Here is a 9916-nt window from a genome sequence, read left to right on the forward strand (position 1 = left end):
TACCAATAGCCAACCAGCACCCCAGAGTTGCTGCTAAACACTAATAGCTGCTGGAGTTAACAGCTTCTGTAGGGGATATTGCATGTCCACATATGATCTGTATACCAGAACTACTGATTCACACTCACAGTCGCACTTCATCCTGCAGCGGCTGACTCACACACAGACCAATATGTACAGTTTGCAGTCTGAGGAAAAAACTGGACAGTACCATACTGAAAAGGGAACCAGCAATAAACCCATTGAGAGAATTACAGATGAAAACCTGATGGCCAGAAGTTACAGGAAAACACCTGCTGCCCCTAAGACAACAGTCTGTATCGAACCTTTTCTCAGCAAGGAATTTTCATTGACTAGTTTTCATTTTCATTTTTTTCTGTTTTCTCTTTCACTGCAAAAATTATAATATGCTCCCTTACAATTTATTTCTAATACCTTCATCCCATATAATTATCTTCCCTTTACATAAGTATCTTCCTTGTTTGTCATGCCTTTCCCTACTATGCCTTTTTTGTGTTATTTGATTTTTGATACATATAAATTCAATAAATTGCAAACTCCTAGATTTTCCTAACAGAACTGTAGTTCTTTTCTTCCATAACTTAAGTAGGGATGACGTTTGTTTTCCTCAATTTTATTACACTTAAATAATTGGTTAATTTTTTTAAAAATTTCATTCATTTATTCACATGTACATACATTGTTTGGGACATTTCTCCCCCCATCCCAGCTCCCCCCACCCCCTCGTTTCCAGGCAGAACCTGTTCTGCCCTTATCTCTAATTTTGTTGAAGAAAAGACATATGCAATAATAAGAACTACAAAGCATTTTGATTAGTTGAGATAAGGATAGCTATTCAGAGAGATTCCTAGATTGCTTCCATGTACAAATGTTTTACAACCCAAGTTAATTCATCTCTACCTGACCTCTTCACTACTTCCCAGTCACTTTCACATTGACCTCTGTCATTTTAAAGTTACTACATTAACTCTTCTGCAGAGGGGGCATCAAACACTTTCAAGTTTTGGGTTTCCTACCTATCCCCATTCCTCCCGTGTGTGCTCTCCCCTTAGCATGTGACCCAAGTCCAGCAACATTGCTGTATTTGTCCTAGATCTAAAGTCCACATATGAGGGAGAACATATGATTTTTGGTCCTTGGAGCCTGGCTAACCTCATTCAGAATGATGTTTTCCATTTCCAAACATTTACTTAAGAATAATAAGATTTCATGCTTCTTCATGGCTGAGTAAAACTACATTGTGTGTAAGTACCACATTTTCTTAATCCACTCTTCTGTAGAGAGGCATCTTGGCTGTTTCCATAACTTGGCTATTGTGAATAGCGTTGCAATAAACATGGGTGTGCAGGTTCCCTTGGAGTAACCTGTGTCACATTCCTTTGGGTGTATCCCCAGGAGTGAGATTGCTGGATCACATGGCTGATCGATGTTTAGATTTCTAAGAAGCCTCCATATTTTTTCCAGAGTGGTTGCACTAGTTTACATTCCCACCAGCAGTGTATGAGGGTTCTGTTTTCCCCACATCCTCTCTAACACCTGTTGTTAGTGGTGTTTTTAATGATGGCTCTTCTAACAGGGGTGTGGTGGAATCTTAGTGTGGTTTTGATTTGCATTTCCTTTATGGCTACCAATGCTGAGCATTTTTTATGTGTTTTTTTTGGCCATTTGAATTTCTTCTTTTGAGAAAGTTCTGTTTAGTTCAGCTGCCCATTTCTTTAGTCGTTCATTGGTTTGGGGAGAGTGTAGTTTTTTAAACTCCCTGTATATTCTGGTTATCAGTACTTTGTCTGATGTATAGCTGGCAAATATTTTCTCCCACTCTGTGGGTGATCTTCTCAGTTTAGAGACCATTTATTTTGTTGTGCAGAAGATTTTTAATTTTATGAAGTCCCATTTGTCCATCCTTTCTCTTAATCACTGAGCTGCTGGGATACTATTGAGTAAATTCTTGCTTATAACTATTGCTTACAGAATATTCCCTACTCTTTCCTGTACTACAGAGTTTCAGGTCTGATATTAAGGTCCTTGATCCATTTTAAGTTGGTACTAGTAGAGGGTAATAAACATGGATCTAGTTTCAGTTTTTTGAAGAGGGATAACCACTTTTCCCAGCAACATTTGTTGAAGATGCTGTCTTTACTCCATCATATATTTATGGTGCCTTTGTCAAAAGTAAGATGGGAATAGCTACATGGATTCATATCTGGGTCCTCTATTCTATTCCACTGGTCTTCATGTCTGGTTTTTTTTTTTTTTTTTTGCCAGTAACATACTGTTTTTATTGCTATTGCTTTGTAATATTGTTTGAAGTCAGGTATTGTGATACCTCCAGCATTGCTCTTTTTGCTGAGTATTGCCTTGGCTATTTGCAATCTCTTGTGTTTCCAAATGAACTTTAGGGTAAATTTTTCAATCTGTGCTATGGATGTCATTGGGATTTTGATGGGAATTGCATTAAACAAGTAGATTGCTTTTGGTAGTATAGCAATTTTTACTATGTTGATTCTACCAATCCAAGTGCACAGGAGGTCTCTTTTTCATTTGCTTGTTGTGTTATTGATGCTGTTTTCTTTTCTCTGAGTGATAGTGAAAGAGACATGCACTGTGCACATATGCAAATTGTAATGTACAAACAACTAATATGAAAATGAAAAGAAATATGAATCTCTCCAAATCTCATAACAGCTCACTAACTGATTTCAAAGGTAGCAAAATGGCTAGGACGTGAGAAAAATATAATTCAATGATTTATTTATCAAAATGATCAATAACTTCAAAGTAGATTCAAACAGAAATGAATTATGAGAATAAAGTTAACATCTAGATAAGAAAATAAACAACATGGATGATAAATTTGGTAAGGAAATTGAGATTCTTAAACATGTTGGCAATGGAAAGGTCAACAAATCAATGAAATAGAAGCATACAATAGCTCAATACCAGTAAATCAAGCAGAAGAAATAATGTCAGTAATTGAAAATAAGATCAAAGAATCATTACATGTAGACAGAAATAAAGAAAAAATTAAACAAGGGAAACAAAATATCAGGAATTATTATATATTATCAAGAGACCAAATATAAGAATCCTTGATGTAGAAGAAGGAGCTGAGATGCAAACTGAAGGAATAGAACACCTCTTCAATAAAATGATAGCAGAAGTTTTCCAAAATTTTGGAAAAGATATGGGCATCCAAGAGCAATACGCATTTAGAATCCTACATGAGCAGAAAAGAATCTGCTCATGCCATACTGTAGTTAATATACAAAAAACAGAGAACAAAGAAAGGATATTGAACTCTCACAAGAAAAACACCAATACACCAACAAAGGCAAACCATTATGATTTACTTCAAAATTGTCAGAAGAGTACTTAAAATTCAGCAAATAACAGAATGTATATTTACAACTGTGAAAGAAAATAACAGCCAACGAAGTTTACAGTTTTTTTTCAAAGTTAATCTTCAAAACCAATAGAGTAATAAAGTCCTGAAGGTAAGCATCAACTAAAGCAGCACATGTCCACAAAACCTGAACACAGAAGATATTTAAACATAAGTTCAATGATTGGATTAAAAATAAGAACAAACGTTCATAGCCAAAATGAACACACCTTACAAGTTAACATGGTATACATACGTATATGTGTGTGTGTGTTTCAGATTGCGTGTGTGAAGTAACATCATATTATTAATTTATACTAAATAAAAAATTAAATGAAAAAATTGTACAATAAAACAAAATTATCACACAGTAATAGTGAAAGGATGAAAAACAATACATAGGAAGTGAAATTTGAAAATAAAAGATAGCTATGCTAGGGTCTGAGAAAGTAGACTTCAAGCCAAATGAAATAAAGAAGAATTAAGAGGTACATGTTACATTTTCTTAGATTTTTCTTCTTTTATAATGCTCAGAGACTTTTTAAAAATAAAAAGTCATGTGACTTAGGTTACGCCAGAGGCACCTGCACATCCATGTTTATTGCAGTGCTATTCACAATAGGCAAGTTATGGAAGCAACCAAGATGCCCCACTACAGACATGTGGTTTAAGAAAATGTGGTATTGTACACAATGGAATTTTACTCAGCCATGAAGAAGAATAAAATCTTTTTATTCTCAAGTAAATGGATGGAACTGGGGAACATCATCTTGAGTGAGGTTAGCCAGGCTCAGAAGACCAAAAATCATACATTCTTCCTCATATGTGGATTTTAGATTTAGGCCAAATGCAGCAGTGTTTTGGGACTTGGGTCATGTGCTAAGGGGAGAGCACAAATGGGAGAAATGTGGATAGGTAGGAAACCCCAAACTTGAAAGTGTTTGATGTCCCCACTGCAGAGGAGTTATTACAGTAACCTTAAATGACAGAGATAAATATGTGAAAGTGACTGGGAAGTAGTGAAGAGGTCAGTTAGAGATGAATAAATTCTGGTTGTAATATGCTTGTGCATGGAAGCAATGCTAGGAATCTGTCTGTATAGCTATCCTTATCTCAACTAGCAAAAATGCTTTGTCTTTCTTATTATTGCTTGTGTCTACTCTTCAACAAAACTGAAGGAAAGGGCAGAACAGGTTCTGCCTGGAAGTGAGGGGGATTGAGGGGATAAGGAGGAGATGGGGCCGGGGAAGAAATGGCCCAAACAATGTATGTGCATACGAATAAATTAATAAAAAAAACATTAGGAAAAGGAAAGAAACTGACACCTACCACATGTGTTTAAAAATTTATAGCATACAATAATTATTTGTTATATATACATAAAGGAATATATTGTTTTGATTAAATTCATCCTAATTATGTAACTGTTTAATCCCTTTGCATCCTTCCCTGTCCTTTTTATCAGTTTTAGAGGATTTCACTATGCAGTTTTCATACACACACATATAATATACTTAAATCATGTTGAATATTTAATGTAAGTAATTATACCTATGGCTTTTCCATTTGAGGTCCATACACCTTTAACTACATTTCTCACTTGTGACAAATACACATTTCATGTAACTCTTAACGTTATTGTTTTCTGTGTTATTCACTTTCACCACAGACATCTATTTTAGACACCATTTTTTTATTGTTGTACTTAGTGGGAATACATTGTGGCATTTGCAAAAGTTCTCATAATGTATCATGGCAAGTCTATCTTCAGTTTTTGAGAAGCCTCCATATTGTTTTCTGCAGTTGTTGTACTAATTTACATTCTCAACATCAATGTGTGAGGGTTTCCTTTTTACCCACATCCTCAGCAGCATTTTTTATTGTTTGTGTTCTTGATGGTACTATACTAAAAAGAGTGAGTCAGAATCTTAGTATGGTTTTTATTTGTATTTCCTTTCAGGATACAGTAATTGAACATTTCTTCATGTTGGCAAAGATTTTCTCCCATTCTGTCGAAAGCCTCTTCAATTTAGACACCATTTCTTTTTCTGTGTGGCAGCTTTTAATTTTATGTAGTACATTTGTCAACCCTTTCTCTTAGTTGCTGAGCAATTGGAGTTCTATTGAGAAACTTTTCTGAAGCTGCTTATTGTGTCAAGGATTTTTTGGTGGAGTTTTTCAATACACAAAAGCAATTTAAAAAAGAAATATTATGCCTATACTAGTAGCTCACACCTGTAATCCTAGATACTCAGGAGACAGAGATCAGGATGATTGTGGTCTGCAATCAACTCATGAGAACCTATCTCAGAAATACTCAACACAAAAGTGGGTTAGTGGAGTGATTCTAGGGACAGAGAGTCTGCATAGCAAATATTAAGTCATGATTTCAAACCCCAGTGCCATCAAAAAAAACCCAAAATCTTTACACTAATAAGTTAATCATCACAGTAAAATGTACCCCTCGTCTTTATAAAATTTTTTTAGAATAAGAAATACAATGTTGACCTCCAAAATCTTGTTCTTCTCATTAAAGGAAATGAAAAACAAGGTAGATATGCCCTATCTTATTTTAGGAATATAATATGCAGTTTCTTTTTAAAACACTATTTGTAAACACCCAGTAACACCTAGGACTGCATCATCTGACTCATGAATATGATCAATAGCTTATAATCAAAAAATGTTTTTATGTGGTAATTGTTTCCATGGACTTTTTCATAATTTTCAGGTTTTCAGATTCCCCTGCTTTGTGGATGTAAGTGCTTACTACAAAGGTTTTATCTTTTAAAATTTGTTTATTATTTGGTCCCCACTTGACTTTTGTTTAATTTACATCAATATGCCATACAGTGAACCCATACATGGAAAATTTCCTACATATTTGAAACACTTTGCATGTTTAAAATTTTCTATAGTCTCAATTGTATCAGCAACATCTAATCTCCATAAAATATCTGGTAATATCTTGTTTTTTATATTTAAATTTTGTGTTCTATACATACCTTCTGAAACTGTTTAACTGTTTTTCCAAACATAAACTTCTTTTCAGTCAGGGTATTTACACCAAGGAATGTCTAATGCTCAGTTTTCAGTCACAACTTTCTTTTCTTCAGTTAACAGATTTTCTCATCAACCCTCTCTGAAGCATGCAATGCTATTACCTTGCCTCAACTGCGTGAACAAATCTCAGATTCATAATTTTGTCAGCGCCCACAATGATTTATTTGGGAAATGATGCATCTTAACTATGCAATATGTGATAAGTAATTACCTTCTTTACATACTAATTTCATAAGTTCTTAAAATATTATAAATTGAGTACAATAGTGTCTCTCATTCCTACTTTATTTATTAATATATTTTTCTGAATATGTTTAAAAGTATCTATGTACCCTGACGTTCTACCAAAACAATTTAATGAGAATATCTGCTTCTGAAGTTCTTGGTCATCTCTTGGGTTTTTTCATAAGTGTATTTTACTTGTACAAATGTGACTCAATGTGATATTCACATATATGCATATAATGTCCCCCCAATATCTGTTCTTATTCCCCTCCCTTCTAAACCTCACGTTTTTCATATTTTTTGTGGGTTTTATCATGCTATTTTGCTGCCTACCTACATTCAATATATTTCATTCACATTCATCCCTTATCATCCTCTCCTTTTCTACTCTTCCTTCCCTTGATACCCACTCAAAAAGTTCTCCTTTTAAAATTATGACACATTGCTATAATTTTAAGCCATCCATAATTAAATTGTGGTTGAGAACCAGTGTATTAGATGTCTTATAGCATGAAGAATTGTGCACAAATATTAAGTGCTATTACTGTGAGTGAAATTGATTATCAATTTTAAAATATAAACATTAAAACATGTGCTCTTCATAACTAGTATTTTATCTAGGTTTGAATTATTTTCTATGAAATTTAATTATTGGTGTACAATGATTACCATCTCCTAAATATTTATCCCTCAGAGACAAGAACTCTAATGAATTCCGTGGACAGATTTTTCTCTCAATATTTCCACAGCAGTATTTACTTATGTTTCAAAAAACATTGCTCTTAAAATAATACTTTAAAAAAAACATAAATTCAGTCAAAATAGCATACAATGCAACACCTGGTTGCCAGAAACTAGTTCATAGTCACATTTGCCTTTATTTTTCTATGAAATGCATACATCTATGCCAAATGCTCTTATTTACATTCTGCATCACTTTATCAAATAATATTTTCCATTTTTCTCTTTTCTTTTTTCAGTGGTATTTTCAGTTTTACTTTTAGACACTTACGCTTGTGGTTCCTAACACTAATGTAGGTTATTTTATTACTTGTAACCTTTTTTCCTTAATGTCTCCTCTCTAAAGGACAATGATGGCTTAGAGACACCCATATATGACACTGGCATAACCTTCAGACTGATCCAAAACAACAAGTGTGTAGCTACAGAGAGAGCTGGAGAGTTGTGGGAAAGCACTGGAGTAGGGCAGTAGAAAGTCAAGGTCCAGGTGAAACCCAGAAATACTGTACTTTGGAGATGTAAAAGAACCAGAAGATACTCAGAAGGCAGAGGCAGGAAAATTTTGAGTCTAAGCCAACTTAGTGAGACCCTTTTTTTAAATTTAATTTAATTTTTGTGGTACTGGAACTTGAACTCAGGGCTTTCACCTTGAACTACACTGTGAGCCCTTTCTGTGATGGGTATTTTCAAGATAGCATCTTGTGAACTATTTTTTCTGGGTTGTCTTCAAACAACACTCCTCCTGATCTCTACCTTCTGAGTAGCTCAAATTACTGGCATGAGCCACTGGCACCTGGGTTTAGACATTATTTAAAATATATATATATATATATAATAAATTTTAAATAGTTCTGGCCATATTGTTCAACTTGTAGAGCATTTGTGTAGTCTGTGCAAGATCTGAGATTCTCTGTAACACACACACACACACACACACACACACAGATCCCTGATTCTAGATGTATAGTAACATAGATAGTAGAGAAATGAGCTGCTATCCCTTAGTGTTGATAAAAGTGAAAGAGATATAAAGAGAAGTTCTGAGTGTTTTCCACAAGCATAGAATTCAGCATGGTGCACAATATACTCTAAGAAATCTAGTCACACAGGATACACTCAAGGAGCTACCACTGAAGAAGAGTGGCCTTACACTTCCTTGCATGGTGCCTTTCTGGGAGCCACCTAAAGAAATATCCTTCCATCTGAGGTTATTGAGTAGGGGATCAGAAAAACCTCACATTTTACACCTCCAAATCCTAATGGACTTTTCACTGTTTCAGTTATCAGCCACCTCAGGAATCAGTGCAGGCCTAGGGATGTGAGTATAATGTTGACATTAGTGTGTGGAGAAGTAGGAGTGCTGGCAACCACCTTCTGCAAAGCAGAGGGACCTAGAAGGTGTGCTTCCATTTAAAATTTATAATTGGGTCTCTGCAAAGAGGAGTGAGGTTACCTGTGATGGATTTCCATGTTTAAAGAAACTTGGACAGAATTCCCTCAAGTCTCAGTACTGTCAGCTCAATCCCCAGTGCAAGTTGCATTGACTCGGTTGTCTTCTCTATGCCCCAAGCATCAGAGGCATTGAGAGAATATTTGCCTCACCCATAAGTGTGTGTTTACAGAGAATGTGGAGTCAAACAACATCACTAAGTTGACCATGGCAAAGGTTAGAAGATGTATCCTAGGATTACAGGGTACACAAACCATCACAAAGAGCATACAGCCGTGAAGTGAGCCCTGAAGTAGATGTTGTCCTAGCCCATGTCAGACAAGTGCTCTCCATGACCACTGCATTTATGCTATTTATACCATTATACAGATCCATTATCTTCAGTGTGTTCTGGACCCAATGTCTTGCTTCCAAAAAATACAGTATGTCAAAAATCATGAGTCATTTCTTGTGAGATCAGATAATAGAAAGAACATGGTTCTTAACTTTATGGCAGTCTGTTACTTGCTTTAATGCTCTAATGGAAGCCAGCTTCAACATTTGGAATTTGCCCATGAAAGACTCCATTTGCAATTGCTTAGGGACTTTTCTAATCAATAACCTGAGAGGAAATGAATCCAGCAAGCAACCATTTACAGTGAGTATTGGAGCAAGAAATGCACCTATCATTTTGTACTCCAACAGTACAACCTTGCTGTGACTTTAGCCGTAAGTGACATTATGATTTCAGCTGGTATGATACTACTGACACATATAAGAACATATGATATTATTAATAGATAAATTACATCAAAAATTTACTAGTATCAAAACAGACATCAAATAAAATGAAAAGTTAAATTTTGGCTGTCATTCAAATCAGCAGTGATTATTACCACAGCCCCTATGCAAGAGCTATTGAAAGGAAAATGCAAAAATGCCTTTTAGAAACTAACCATTTTGTGTAGTGCCAGGAATCAAACCCAGGGCCTTGAGCATATTATGAAAGTTCTCTAAATCTGAGCTATGTCACCATCTCTTAGATACAAATCTTA

This window comes from Castor canadensis, chromosome 14 (genome assembly GCF_047511655.1).
Source record: "Castor canadensis chromosome 14, mCasCan1.hap1v2, whole genome shotgun sequence".
In the NCBI taxonomy this organism is placed as follows: Eukaryota; Metazoa; Chordata; class Mammalia; order Rodentia; family Castoridae; genus Castor; species Castor canadensis.